The sequence below is a fragment of the Trematomus bernacchii genome, unplaced genomic scaffold, assembly GCF_902827165.1.
Source record: "Trematomus bernacchii unplaced genomic scaffold, fTreBer1.1, whole genome shotgun sequence".
NCBI classification, from domain to species: domain Eukaryota; kingdom Metazoa; phylum Chordata; class Actinopteri; order Perciformes; family Nototheniidae; genus Trematomus; species Trematomus bernacchii.
Window position 1 is genome coordinate 108,803 of NW_022987622.1, and position 14,274 is coordinate 123,076.

The following is a 14,274-nucleotide window of genomic DNA, read 5'->3' on the forward strand; positions in this document are numbered from 1 at the left end:
GGGACCCCCCATCAGACGCAGAGGATCCAGCTGTGGAGGCCCTCGAGGACCCAGGTTCTTCACCGCCAGTTACGCTTGTTGTTGTTTGATAATTGTAATGCCTAAGAGCCACATCACATAGAGTGAAGTCACACAGTGTTTAATTTAACTGGGTTGATTAACTACATCACAGTATGTTATGTACATGTCAGTATGTGTGTTTATACACCTTTGAAATGTTTAAAAAAAAAAAAAAAGGATCTATGCAGTATGCTTCGTGGACATTTTTATGGACATTGCCTCATGATTCAAGCTGTTTCCACAGCAAGGAAGACGCCTTCAAGGACTGTGGGAAATGGGGATTATTGTGGGGAATGTGTTGCCATTAATGTTTCATGCTTTCCTTTTATAACAGAGTATTCCTACACTCTGGTACTTCTACTTTTACTCAAGTACAAGATCTGAGTTCTTCTAAGTTTACTACAATATCTGAGTAGGCCTACTTCTACTTTTACTCAAGTACAAGATCTGAGTATTTCTACTTTTACTCAATCTGTACTTCTCGCTCCTGTGTATTCCTCTTCAGGACAGAAAAGGCACATATGGATGTTTGTGATTAAATGCAGAAACTGATGTAACACCGACCTCTAGTGGTCAAGGTGATTACAAGTACATTTACTCAAGTACTGCAACTCAAAAACATTTAAATATAATGTATCTTTTTATCTGTACATTAATCTGCCTAGATCGGACAAGGTTTCTATACTGACTGCAAACAGTCTGAATTTGAACATGCAATGGCTCCCTGGTGCCAGTAACAAAAAACGCCATTCATATTCTGGGAAAAATACAGTAATATATGCAATACATGGAGCAGGGTTATTAATCCAGAAACAAATATATATATATATATATATATATATATATATATATATATATATATATATATATATATATATATATATATATATATATATAATAGGGAACAATTTAATGTGACGTTAACACTAGAGTACTTAAATACCTACACACTTTAACTTAAGTGAGGTTTTGAAGACAGCATGTTTACTTGTACTGGTTTCTTTTCACACTGTGGTTTTAATATATTTATTTCAATAACTTTGTTGAGCTTGTTTTTAGCTTTATTTGTATCTCACTGAACATATGTGAACTTGTTCAGCTGATAAGGTTGGTTATGAAACAGAGAAGGGGGGGGGGGGGGGGGGCTGCAGACAGGGAGGGAGGGAAGTTGAAAGTGAAAGTATGAAGTCAGACTTGTCAGAGTGCCAAACGCCATTTTACAGCTCGACGGAGCAGGAGGACAACAGGGTGAGTGTTAACACCAGGCTCTGCTTTCTAACACATTATTTACTCTGTTTTACTGGATGTCAGAACAACAGCGTCCTAGAGTCCAATGAGACTTCTACAAGTGTTGTAAACTTGTTTTATTTCCTGTTTTCTGATTCATCAAAGCAACATAACATGTGACAGCCCAGCGCAGTCAAAATGGAGAGCGGCCTGTCTGAAGTCTGACTGATTTGATGTATTTTAACCAAGTTTATTATTATGATGGTTTAGATCAGGGGTGTCAAACTCACAGCCCGCCACTTCATTTTATGTGGCCCACAAGAGCTTGCAAATAATATAATACGTTTATTATAAGGTTACGTGCTGCTTTACAGGAGCACGTTGCCCATAAACTACATGTCACACAATGCATCTCATTTTGTGAGATGCGCACTGAAGAGACTTGTAATTATGTGCCCGAGACTTCTACTTTCAGACGTAGTTAATTATGAAGTTATTACCCTAGCTGATAATAATCTAATGCAGAGGAAATATTGTAAAATAATACATTATTTTATATATAGGCTATTATGCATATATATATAAATATATATTATATATATTTATCTATGTATATTTATATAGTCTTTAAGTTACCACCCTTTGAGTACAACCATCATTCTAATGTGGCCCGCGATGACATTTAGTTTGACACCCCTGGTGTGTGTGTGTGTGTGTGTGTGTGTGTGTGTGTGTGTGTGTGTGTGTGTGTGTGTGTGTGTCATAATTACTGACATTATTAATACAAACGCTTTAATCTTAGAGCAGCTTTTTTACTCCTTAATATAAAGTTAGATAGTTTAGTCCAGAGGTTCTCAACCTAAGGGTCGGGCCCCTCCAAAGGTCACCAGGTAAATCTCGGGTGGAAAGAAGCAAATGATTTCTAAAACATAAATCTGTTCTCCCTTTCTAGACATGTCTCCAACATTGTATTTGTAATGAAATAATGATCATTTGTTATTTAGATGAAACCATGTGGGTTCGATAAATGTAGTCAGTAATAAGTGCAATTTTTCCCTCTGAGATGTATTGGATTAAACAAAAACAACGTACAGTACTTGAGGAAATATACTTAGTTACAGTCGGCCACTGGTAATATTAAAGCATTTAATGAAGTGAAGCTTTAGAGAAATGTTCATTAACTGAGAACATATTGTGTGTATTTACCACGTGTTGTTCCTGTGTGTTTCCAGCAGGGGGAGACACCTCATAATGAACACGTGGTGATCAGAGATCTGACCCTAACATACCAGCAGGTAACAGACCGACATTATATTACATTACATTAAATATTATGATGATACACAGCATGTGTGTGTGTGTGTTGATCTGTGGCTAACAGGAGTAAACAAGTGTTGTTTTTGCAACTTTTTTACATTTTTACACTTGTGATTTTGTGAGAGTGGCTTCAGCTAAAATGTCATTCAAATATTCATATAAAATCAGCACCAAAAAGGCGTGTCCTACTCATGCTTTTTAAATAAAACTGCTGAATTTTTTTAACAATCTTCATTTTTTCACTAAAAAGGTTTGTTCTAGTTTTCCAGTGTAATACTATCTGCTCAATTGGCCTCATTAAAATATTTATATAAAATAGATGAAGCTCTTAATTTCAGTAATACAAAGGTGTGTGTGTGTGTGTGTGTGTGTTGTTGGAGCAGAACACCTATCTGGTGGCTGATAGCCCCCTCTCCGCGCCGTTCGTTGAATGAGGCTGATCTCTATTAAATAAGAAAGGAATTGAAAACACCGGAATCAAAAGTTATAACAATTATCTGAGTTTACTGGTAGGAAACCAAACACATATACAAGTTATACAGAGTACTCCGGACTTCAGGTTTGTGATGCGATGCGGATAAAGGTGTCGGGACCCGCCAACTCATCAAACAAGAAGAAATTGACTTCAGGTTTGTGATGCGATGCGGACACAGATATCGGGACCTGCCAACTCACCAAACAAGAAAGCATTTTACATTCAAAAACAACAGTATTCATAATCATATTTTGGGGCGGAGATGTGTTGACTTTTCCCTTCCCCTTTTTCTCCAAAGCGAATTAGAGAGTCCGTGAGGAGGAGCTGTGTGAGCTGCTCACATCCCCCAGGTGTTTTTACTGGTTGGATTCACTTCTGGTCGGGTTCAATACAGCGAATCAGAGTTCTGACCAGAACGTGAGATTCTAAAGTTCACAAGGTCAAAGTCAATCTTATCTCTGCCCCGATATTCACTCCCTTACTTTCCCATGGGAGTTTTTCACATAAATTATTCTTTCTCATACAATTAAACCTTTGTGCACAAATATAATGATGTCCATAAGGACCTTGAAAAAGAACATGTGTGTGCGCTGGTGAAATGGAGGTGTGTGTGAAACAGGATCTCTGGGTCAGTGAGTTGTAAGTGAGAATATCATTTCTATATATGTGATTACTTAAAACAGTTCAACCAATAAATGTTCACTAAAATACAATTCAAAATAATACATGTTCACTTCAATACAGTGTAGAATCATATCTTTTTACTTCAGAGTGTGTGTGTGTGTGTGTGTGTGTGTGTGTGTGTGTGTGTGAGATCTCTCAGACTGGGGAAGATGGGTGGTTTAGAAGATGAGGAAGAGGACACATCTTCAGTCCCCAGCTGTCTGTCTCTGAAGAGTGACTGGTCTAAAGATCAACCTCCATACTTCAGTAATGAACCTGGACCCTCAGACACAAAGTAAGAGTTTCTGCTGTAACCTGACCTGAAAAGGATCCAGTTTTTATGTTATCTGATAATCTAACCTGTTCTTTAATGATCGCAGTAAAGAAACTTAGTAACAGTACAGTAACAACGTTAAACTCTTGATCCCTGGCGTCATCAGCGATAGTAAATAATCTACATACAGACAGAAGTCAAAATGTGCTCTCTGAATGAACTAATGATGTTTAAAACATGTGTTGTTTCCACAGACAGAGAGCAGAGTCTCATGTCCCCAGCTGTCTGTCTCTGAAGAGTGACTGGTCTAAAGATGAACCTCTATACTTCAGTAATGAACCTGGACCCTCAGACACAAAGTAAGAGTTTCTGCTGTAACCTGACCTGAAGAGGATCCAGTTCTTATATAATCTAATATATTAAACTGTTCTTTAATAATATCATGTGTGCAGTATAGCACAGAACAAAGGCAGCAGAGTACAGCAAGCTAACATTATTTGAGGATATTTCAATATGCATTTATAGCATCATTGTATCAGTGGCATCAAAAGGTTTTAAATGGCAAAGATATTGATAAATACTCACTAAAAACTAAATATATCGTCCAAAACATTATTTACTACTTGGGCATGTTTATGATATGTATTTTAAAGATGTTTATTAATAATAGTGATAACCTGGTGAGCTGGTTGTGTTTAGCATTAGCAGATATAACAGAGCTTTGTGTGATTACATGTAGAGTCAATGCAAAGACCCAGATCCGTGCCTGGAGACACCAAGAAAGTGAAGAGGTGAAATTCATGTCACCTGCGTATTTGTGCAGCGTGACACATTTCATCTTGAGAGTGACGTTTGTGACGCTCTGCCCATTGGTGAGAATCAGCTCCACTAATGTGACGTGCTGTAAAGGATGTGTTCATCTCCACAGAGGGAAGAGGAAGAGTGGTGTTCCTGTGGAGGAGCAGCTGTCCAGCTGTGCTCTGTGTCAGGACGTCCTGAAGGATCCAGTCTCTACCAGCTGTGGACACTGGTTCTGCAGACAGTGCATCACCTCATACTGGGAGCAGAGACCTCCATCAGGAGACCCCTGCTGTCCCCAGTGTGGAGAAAGATCCAGAACCAGAGCTGGACTGCAGACAGCCAGTCAGACCAGCTCTGTACGAGGTAAGAGGCCGAACACATGCAGCGTCTTATTCCTCTTCCTGATTCATTTGTGTTTGAACAGGTATACTGTTGTAGAGCATAGACAGTAAGCTGTTTATAAAACATTTAAACTCAGTCTGTTTTTTTTGTTTTATGTTATAATTAGATTCTCAAAAGCATTTTCCTCATTCTCTCACGTTTCCTTCTCTTCCAGCAGATAGTGGTCTGCAGGAGGTTTTAGATGAACATAGGCTCAGTCTGAGGAGGAGATGTGAACGTGTGACTGAAGGAACTGATCAAAGTGAAACCCTCCTCAACAGCATCTTCATTGAGCTCTACATCACACAAGGTCAGAGTGAAGAGGTTAATACCCAACATGAGGTGAGGCAGCTGGAGACAGCTTCCAAGAAGGAGACCCTCCATGACGATCCAATCAAGTGCCAGGACATCTTTAAAGCCTTACCTGACCAACAGACTCTCATCAGAGCGGTCCTGACCAACGGAGTCGCTGGAGTTGGAAAAACCTTCTCAGTGCAGAAGTTCACTCTGGACTGGGCCGAGGGTTTGGGAAACCAAGATGTCAGTCTGGTGATCCCGCTCTCCTTCAGGGAGCTGAACCTGATCAAAGGTGAGCAGTACAGTCTTCTCAGGCTGCTCCATGTTTTCCATCCAACCTTACAGAAGGTCACAGCAGAGCAGCTGGCTGTCTGCAAAGTGCTGCTCATCTTTGACGGCCTGGATGAAAGCAGACTTTCTCTGGACTTCAGAAACAATGAGGTTGTGTCTGATGTCTCACAGCAGTCCTCAGTCAACGTGCTGCTGACAAACCTCATCAGGGGGAAGCTGCTTCCCTCGGCTCTCGTCTGGATAACTTCCAGACCTGCAGCGGCCAATCAGATCCCTCCTGAGTGTGTGGACAGGGTAACAGAAGTACGAGGCTTCACTGACGCCCAGAAGGAGGAGTACTTCAGGAGGAGATGGAGTGATAAAGACCTGTCCAGCAGAATCATCTCTCACATCAAGAGCTCCAGGAGCCTCCACATCATGTGTCTGATCCCAGTCTTCTGCTGGATCACTGCTGCAGTTCTGGACCACATGTTGACTACAGACCAGAGAGGAGAGCTGCCCCAGACCCTCACTGACATGTACTCACACTTCCTGCTGGTCCAGACCAAGAGGAAGAAGCAGAAGTATGAAGAGGGACATGAGACGAGTCCACAGCAGCTGACGGAGACTGACAGGGAGGTTCTTCTGAAGTTGGGGAGACTGGCGTTTGAACATCTGGAGAAAGGAGACATCATGTTCTACCAAGAAGACCTGGAGCGCTGTGGTCTTGGTGTCACCGAGGCCTTGGTGCACTCAGGAGTTTGTACACAGATCTTCAAAAGAGAGAGAGTGATCTTCAAGAAAACAGTCTACTGCTTTGTTCATCTGAGCATTCAGGAGTTTCTGGCTGCAGTCTACGTGTTGCACTGTTACACCAACAGAGACACAGAGGTACTGAAGGACTTCCTGCAGAGAGACTATAACAACAGCAGAGATCAGGATTACCCATCCCTGCCTGTCTTCCTAAAGGGAGCCATGGAGAAATCCCTCCAAAGTAAAAATGGCCACCTGGACCTGTTTGTCCGCTTTCTCCACGGCCTCTCTCTGGAGTCCAACCAGAGACTGTTAGGAGGCCTGCTGGGTCGCATAGACAACAGACCAGAAACCATCCAGAGAGCCATCAGCAACCTGAAGGAGATGAGAAGTTATTCCTCTCCTGACAGGAGCATCAACATCTTCCACTGTCTGACAGAGCTGAAGGACCACTCAGTACATCAGGAGATCACAGAGTTCCTGAAGTCAGAGAACAGATCAGAGAAGGAACTCTCTGTGATCCACTGCTCTGCTCTGGCCTACATGCTGCAGATGTCAGAGGAGGTTCTGGATGAGTTGGACCTGGATCAGTACAAAACATCAGATGAGGGACGACGGAGACTGATTCCAGCTGTGAGGAACTGCAGGAAGTTCAAGTAAGTCCAGATGTGATTAACTTTATAAACTAATGTGGATCAGGAGTTTAATTATTCAAATACACACGATAACATTTCTGCTGTTTAAATACTGAGAGCAAAATAAAACCAACACTGTTCTTCTATTTATTTATAATAATAGTTAAACTGAAGCGTTCCTCTCTTCATATTGAGTGATGGAGGCGACATGTCAAACACATGAAGGACTTTAGAGGTTTCTCAGCTTGTGATCACACCACACAGCAGGACTTACAGTTATCACAGAAACATGTTATTATTACTTTCTAGTAGTTTCTTTATCATTAAACACGTTTTTATCACAATGTGTTGGAGTTTAAAATCAGATCTATATCATTTCCCACCAATAACAGAGTTATGTCTTAATGCTGATATACTGGGAACATCTGATGCTATCAAGTTGAACATATTGAAACTTTATTGGTTTGTTAATTGTGTTTGTGTGCGCAATAAATGTTCAGCTGCTCAGAGAAGCCAAAACATCCTTCATCCATCATTCACATCCACATATTAACTAACATTTAAATATGTACATCTCTAATATTGTCAAGTGATTCATTTAATTTCTGTTTCTTTTGGTAACAGTCAGTGACAGCAGGAGCACAGACATGTGATCAGATCACACTGACAACTCATTACACTCTATTATCATATATTATTATATATTATATTAAATGGACTAACAGCAAATGTCTATCAGAACATGTCAAATCTTTTTTCATCAAATGCTTGATGTTAATATAATGTTTCCTCTTTTTTAACACATGTTGTAATATATGTTTTATTATAGACTTACTGCCTGTGGACTCTTAGAGAGTCACTGTGAAGTCGTGGCCTCAGCTCTGAAGTCTGACCCCTCCCATCTGAGAGATCTGGACCTGAGTAAGAACGCTCTGCAGGATTCACATGTTGAGATGCTGAGTTCTGGACTAGAGAGTCCAAACTGCAGACTGGAGGCTCTCAGGTCAGTTCACTGACTGCAGTTCATATTGATCTGTTTGTGTTTATGATTTTCTGAATTGGAACAAATACAATGTTATTTTTATTTGTTCCGTTTTTGCTAATGACTGAATATTGATCAGAGTAACAAAGAGAAGGTGAATGTGTGAGGGAGAGTGTTTGAGTTTCCACAGACTCACTCTGTGCTCCATGAGTCAGTGGAGATGCTGTCAGTACTGATGAGCTGTGAGGGAGATGAAGGAGTTGTTCAACATCTGATCAAAGTTAAAGTTCCAGATTATCAGTGGATTGTTTCTGCATCATCTCTGACATTAAAACCCTGTTTCATTCCGAACAGATTATTAAACCTGGAGTTATTTCAAACAGGAACATTGTTTTCTAAACTTACATCATGTTTTCTTTATTCAGACTGGAGGACTGCATGTTGTCAGAGATCAGCTGTTCTGCTCTGATCTCAGCTCTGAAGTCCAACATCCATCTGAGAGATCTGGACCTGAGTCTCAACGCTCTGCAGGATTCAGGAGTGGAGCTGAGAGATCTTCTGGAGAGTCCAGACTGCAGACTGGAGACTCTCAGGTCAGTTCACTGACTCTCTGTTACTGCTGGAGATCTCACATGTTCACTTTGTAATTGAACCTCATTTATATTCATTAATAACTTACATCCATCAAGTTGTAAATGTCCTTTTATTCATATTTCATTTTTAAGAGTAAGAAGAAAGAACTGCAGACATACATGTTGAGTGTTTCTTAAAGGAACTGTAATAGATGTTAGTTGTAAAAAGTAAATATATGTATTTCATATTTAGTAAACGTTAACGTCTGAATAAAGGTCATCTGAAGTCATTTTAGTTTTACATTGTGGTCGGAATTTATTCATCAAATGTGGAAAGAGAATCAAAGCATTCAGCTGTCTTTGTGGTATTTTATTTCTTGAAGAAAGTTCAGTCAGTCACACAGAGAGCATACAGTCTGCAGAGAGGAAGAGGAAGAGTAGAGTTTGAGTTGCATATTTAAACACAGAGAGAGGAGAAAGGGAGGGGTGAAGCTTGGTGATGATGAAGGAGCATTCTGGGAGTTAGGGAGTTAGGGAGGCCGTATCAGGAAGTTCTCAGTTCACCAGAGGTGAAGGTCATACTGTTGGTGCACATAGAGAGTCACTAACAACACTGCAACACATCTTCTTCATAAGGACTTTCCCCAAGCTTAGCTAAGAAGAGTGAGAAGTAGTAAATATAGATAAACATTAGCAAATAAGAATCACACAATGATATTATTAAAGTAAGTAAGTGAGTATAATTGTTGTTGTTGTTGTTGAGTAACATCTGATTGGATTATAAACAGATTTGTATCCTCATCATGTTTTCTTTATTCAGACTGAGGAGCTGCAGTTTGTCAGAGATCAGCTGTTCTGCTCTGACCTCAGCTCTGAAGTCCAACATCCATCTGAGAGATCTGGACCTGAGTCTCAACGATCTGCTGGATTCAGAGGTGGAGCTGCTGAGAGATCTTCTGGAGAGCCCAGACTGCAGACTGGAGACCCTCAGGTCAGTAAGGGGTCTCTGCTGGTTCAGCAGTATTGTATGAAACACAGGGAGGTGTTTCTCTCACTGGGGAATCACAACAGATCAGTGATGTTACCCACTGACTGCAGGCTCTTTCATTCTTCCATCAACTATAGAAGACCAGCTGAAAATGCAAAGCCACATTTAGTAAGTAATCAACTTTCCACCAGACATATGGGATTTGACAGAAGAGTGGAAAAGGTAGTCTGTTTTTGATGGGATGTTTTTAGCTCCTTGACTAATGACTGTTACTTCCTGTAATGCAGCTGAGAGCTGTGGCAGTCAGTCGTAGTGTTTGCAGAGAAGATATGATGGGATGTAAAGCATGAGATCAGTCAGGACTCTGAAGCTGACTCAAAGAACAAACACTTATTTTAAACTGGATCCATAACTGTTGGATTGTGTTCATCCCTACAGGATCAGAGAGGATGAGACGATCAGAGCCAAGATCCAGAAGAACTGTGAGTACTGAATATCCTCCATTCATCAAGATATGAAACTCTTTCATGGAGCATGTCCTCAGAGGAAAACAACACTCTTGTTTTTCTCTCTTCATCATTTTGGCTGTTTCTCTTCACAAGAACTGTCTATCAAAACAGTGACGCGTTCACTGACACTCTGTAAAATGTAAATAAACTCTGAAGAATAAAACACATGAAAACATCAACATTATAACCAGTCCGTTACAGGATTACCATCAAAATATACTTCAGTAAAAGTAGAAGTACTCAGATCTGGTACTTGAGTAAAAGTAGAAGTACTCAGATCTTGTACTTGTGTAAAAGTAGAAGTACTCAGATATTGTACTTGAGTAAAAGTAGAAGTACTTGGATCTTTTGCTTGAGTAAACGTAGAAGTACTCAGATCTTGTACTTGAGTAAAAGTAGAAGTACCAGAGTGTAGGAATACTCTGTTACAGTAAAAGGCATGCATTCAAATGTTACTCAATACAAGTAGAAAAGTATTAGCATCAAAATATAGTTAATGTACCAAAAGTAGTCATTGTGCAGATTGGTCCATTTCAGAATAATATAAGTTTAAGATAAGTTTTATAATTATTGATCATATCAGGTATTAAATACATGTAGTGGAGTAAAAGTACACCATGTACCTCTGAACTGTAGTGGAGTAGAAGTACAAAGTAGCATAAAATGGAAATACTCAGGAAAGGTACAAGTACCTTGGGATCAAGGGAGCACAGGTTCAAACCCCACTGCAGTCAGCATGTCGTTGTGTCCCTGAGACAAGTACCCCAAATTGCTCCTGTGGGGATTGACCACAGTATTGAGCAGTGTTGTAGTCAAGTCACCAATTCACGAGTCCGAGTCCAAGTCAGCGTCCAAGTCAGGGTACGTGATAATTCACGAGTCCAAGTCATCGTGCGCGAGAATTCACAAGTCCGAGTCGCGTCAATCAGTGCGCGAGTCCGAGTCGAGTCACGAGTCCCGAAAATCGGCACTCGAGTCCGACTCGGGTCCGAGTCCAGGACTCGAGTACTCCATCTCTGGTATTGAGTATGTAAGTCACTTTGGATAAAAGCGTCTAACAAGTGACATGTAATGTAAAAGTACAGTCCTTGAGTGAATGTACTTAGTTCCTCTCCTGATCTGTAAAGCTCTCCCAACATATGCAGGTTAGCATCCGGCAGCTTCTATGTGCTGGGGACCCGTACTGTACATTTCTCTCATCACACTTTGGGCTCCTCAACATGTGTGGGTTCCCAGCAGGACTCTCTGAGCTGCAGACACATTCTTTCTGTGACTTTGTTCCAGATATTTGGAGCATAATAACTGAAGCTGTTTCTCCATGTTCAGGAACTCCCATCCCCCGAGTCCTGCGGCAGGAAGCGCTCCTTCTCTCCAAGAACTCCTGGACCCTGCAAGCTGGTCCAGAACCAGAGTCCCAGTGAGGAGTCCAGCCAGTCCACCTCTCAGAGTTAAACTAAACTACAACATTATTAAAGATCATGTTTAAAGTTAAAAAAGGATGCTTTCAGACTGAATCCAGAAGTTTCTCAAGCTGCAGTCAAAGCAGGTCATTTGTGAAATATATAAAACAATTATAAAACTGTAATAAGAATTACTCTGAATACTTTCTTTGGAAATTTTATTTAAACGACATTTTAAACAAATATTTTAAATGTTTCTGACTTTCTATCTGAGTGCTTTTCTCATGAATTAACGACTTAAATCTTGTTTTCTTTCTTGTGTATTTCATAATCCTTCAGGATATTATATATTTTGATATCCCACTTCTTTTACTTATATCCTGATTGATGAGTCAGCAGTAAAGCAGCCAGGCGTTAACGGTCAGCTGGCATGTGTATCTGTTCATTGGCTCATATGTGTAGCATGTTTAATGGCAGTGTGTTAAAAATGGCTGACAGGTGAATATGTCAGATCTCTGTGTGTTACTCAGAGAACCGTGTGCAGTGTTTTAGAAAGTGCAGAGTTGAATTGCAGATTGTGTGCAGAGCTGAACATGTGTTTAGAGTTCTGTTTGATTTGATCCAGCCAGTTTTGCCACAGCAAAGCATAAGGGCTCAGAGCTCGGACCTATTGTGTTCACATTATATACGCTTCCTTTAGGCAATATTATATATATATTAGGGCTGTCAGTCGATTAAAATATTTAATCGCGATTAATCGCATGATTGTCCATAGTTAATCGCGATTAATCGCAAATTAATCGCACATTTTTTATCTGTTCTAAATGTACCTTAGAGGGATATCTTTCAAGTTTTTAATACTCTTATCAACATATGAGTGGACAAATATGCTTTATATGTTTGTTTATTATCATTTGAACAATGACAAATATTCTCATGAATATTAAACACAACAACCTCTGAACATTACAAATATTCGCCTCAATTCAACCTGGAACCTCTTTCATACAATAATACTGTGTGTGTGTGTGTGTGTGTGTGTGTGTGTGTGTGTGTGTGTGTGTGTGTGTGTGTGTGTGTGTGTGTGTGTGTGTGTGTGTGTGTGTGTGTGTGTGTGTGTGTGTGTGTGTGTGTGTGTGTGTGTGTGTGTGTGTGTGTGTGTGTGTGTGTGTGTGTGTGTGGAGACACTGTGATGAATCGTTGGAGCTATGTGCAGCTCAAGGCATATATGCTCGAATGGGAGCTGCCTGGACGCTGCAATCATGTTGCGCGTACGATCCGTGCTGAGTGTGCTGACTTTTCGTACAATGTCCCACTGTCTGGCTACCTGCATAAAGTCAAGTGCTCGGCGCAGTTGTCGGCGAAATGTCATTGAAACAGCTCCTTAAATCCGTTAGCGCAGCTAGCTAGCACCAGATGCTAACAACAACAACACGTAAGGTGTGCCTCGCTCGCGCGAGTCGCGCCACACATACACACACCCTCCCGGTCCTCCCGATGGCCAGTCCGGGCCTGCCGGTGAGCGTGGAAGTGTGGTCTGCCACAAGCGGGCGGCAGGAGCGAGGCTGTCAGCATCAGCTTGTCGATGGTATTTTACACTCGATGCGCTCTGAAACTACGGCGGCCGAGGACAAAAAATACACATGCGTTAATCGCGTTAAAATAATTAGTGGCGTTAATTTTTTTTTGCGTTAACGCGTTATTAACGCGTTAACTTGACAGCCCTAATATATATATATGCCGTTAAAAACTGTGTATTTTGTAAAACGTGTAACTTTTTTTAAATTATAATTTCTTTTTTAAATCTTTAATACTTTGTTGTATGCATGCTTTAGGTAACATGAAGCTGTCTTTGTCTGTGTCTCTTTCTGCTGTAACAATGTACATGTATCCTCTGTGGGACTAATAAAGGTATTCTGATTCTGATTCTGATTCTGATCTGATTCTGATTCTGATTCTGATTACACCTACAGGAGCTTTCAGGACATCCCATTCCAAACTCTTAGGCATTCATTTGAAGTTGGTCCCCCTTTGCAGCTATAACAGCTTCCACTCTTCTGGGAAGGCTTTCTACAGATCTTGGAGTGTGTCTGTGGGAAGCCCTTTCATCCAGAAGAGCATTAGTGAGGTCAGACACTGATGTTGGACGAGAGGCTGGCTCTCTGATCTTTTAAAAAATATTTTAAACATAGTATATGCAGTATACAAAGTCATTAAAACTAGCTGCACCTTTACCAGCTTTGAGAACACTTTAATGATCAATAATTATAAAACATATCATTTCCCCGGGCGCCGTTCATAATGGCAGCCCACTGCTCCTAACACTAGGATGGGTCAAATGCAGAGAAACCATTTTGTTACATGGTAAGTAGGCCTACTGTGTAATGACAATAAAAGCAAGTACAAGATCTGTGTACTTCTACTTTTACTCAAGTACAAGTTCTGAGTACATCTACTTTTACTTCAAGATCTAAGTACTTCTTCCACCTCTGATAGTAGAAAATGAATGAATACTCAGCTTTGTGTTGTACTACCTTTATATATACAGTCTATGTGTACTACTCACCATAACCGCAAGATGGCGGCAGTGACCCCCGACTGTAAAATAACACCACGAAGAAGAAGAAGAGTGAACCAGAAGTGACGTCAGCTCCCATTTCCTGCTACGAA

General features: G+C 40.6%; 2 long non-coding RNA genes across 2 annotated transcripts; both read left to right on the forward strand.

Annotated features, from left to right (window-relative positions):
- Positions 1-1,229: 1,229 nt before the first annotated feature.
- LOC117484356 lies at positions 1,230-4,094 on the forward strand. The gene is made up of 3 exons (XR_004556126.1): positions 1,230-1,308; positions 2,520-2,582; positions 3,903-4,094. It is a non-coding gene; the product is annotated as an uncharacterized LOC117484356 (long non-coding RNA).
- Positions 4,095-8,685: 4,591 nt separating this feature from the next.
- LOC117484351 lies at positions 8,686-11,769 on the forward strand. Its single transcript, XR_004556121.1, has 3 exons — positions 8,686-8,728; positions 10,134-10,177; positions 11,531-11,769. It is a non-coding gene; the product is annotated as an uncharacterized LOC117484351 (long non-coding RNA).
- Positions 11,770-14,274: the final 2,505 nt, after the last annotated feature.